General features: G+C 22.6%; 1 protein-coding gene across 1 annotated transcript in view; it reads right to left on the bottom strand.

Annotated features, from left to right (window-relative positions):
* The window catches only part of LOC129093398 (F-box/WD repeat-containing protein 7-like), a 28,327-nt gene extending 28,310 nt beyond the window's left edge, over positions 1-17 (bottom strand). The window contains exon 1 of the mRNA XM_054601413.1: positions 1-17. This exon is cut by the window's left edge and continues 184 nt beyond it. The gene's annotated coding sequence lies outside the window, so the exon portion shown is untranslated.
* Positions 18-1,353: the final 1,336 nt, after the last annotated feature.

The raw sequence follows: 1,353 nt of genomic DNA, 5'->3' as shown, positions 1-1,353 counted from the left end.
CTCTCCTCTTCGCTCTGGCACATGGGGCTTTGTTTGGCGCACTCTGATGACGTCACACGCCTTGTTTACGCTCGACTCCCTCCCTGAATTATAAACGAATAATTATTTTTTTAATTTTAATTTATAGAGGAGATTTTTTTTTTAATTGCTGCATTATTTTTAAACAATTTTTTTTTAAATTTCTTTTTTATTATTTAAGTTTATTTTTAATTACCAATAATTTACTACCTTAGACACAAGTAATAGTAAAAGTCCAGCAAAGTCACTTTTATTATTATTATTATTTAGTTTATTTTTAGAGCAAAACTTTTAAGTTTATTTTTTTAGTTTAATAAAAGCAAAACAATAATTTATAGGCTAGTACATTTTTTTTTATTATTTAAAATTTTAGAGCAAAACTTTTTTTTATTATTTTATTTTTTACTATGATATATTTTATATAATACGTTTAATAAAAGTATATAAAATAACAGTTTAATTACCAATAATTTACTACCTTAGACACAAGTAATAGTAAATCACTTTACTACATTTTTTTTTTTATTATTTAAGTTTATTTTTAGAGCAAAACTTTTACAGGCTGTTAAATAATAATTATTTTTTTTTTACTATGATATATTTTATATAATATGTTTAATAAAAGTATATAAAATAACAGTTTAATTACCAATAATTTACTACCTTAGACACAAGTAATAGTAAAAGTCCAGCAAAGTCACTTTACTACATTATTTTCCATTTTCTTCTTAGCTTTTTCTGTCATTCTTATATATAGAGAAACAATAAACATTTATATTTATTTCTATGAGGAATATTTAAGAGAAAACGTACATATTAAAGGCTAAACAGCATTAATTATGTTAGAGATTTAGATTTAAAAGATGATCAAATGAATGTGTTTGTAGAACTTTTAGTCTTCTTTTAAATACTTGTTGTAATTTGCATCTTATGCAATTAATATACTTCATTTTGTGGAGATTAGCATTCATTAAAACAGGAGGAGCCTTTGGGTTTTAAGTTTTGTTTTCTTCCCTCTTTGTTTGGTGTAATATAATATATATATGTAAAAAGTTGTATTTCATGCTGTTAAAGTTTGCAATATCATGAATGATGTCCTTTCATCTTTTTAGCATGTTTTAATACAAATATAAATAATTATTTATGTAGTTATTGAACTTAATTATCATTATTTTACAAGATATTAATTTATTAAAAAAACTTGTCTTAATGTGGTTGTTCAGCCTAAATATATACAGCTGTATCATATGAAACAGCCATGAAAAGAAACAAATAGAAGTGGATTAAACTTTTAATATATTACAATATATAAGTAACATAAAAAGTGTTTTGACA

Source organism: Anoplopoma fimbria, chromosome 7 (genome assembly GCF_027596085.1).
Source record: "Anoplopoma fimbria isolate UVic2021 breed Golden Eagle Sablefish chromosome 7, Afim_UVic_2022, whole genome shotgun sequence".
Classification (NCBI taxonomy): Eukaryota; Metazoa; Chordata; class Actinopteri; order Perciformes; family Anoplopomatidae; genus Anoplopoma; species Anoplopoma fimbria.
Note: the sequence above shows the minus strand (reverse complement) of the source record. Positions and strands in the feature narration are given on the sequence as shown.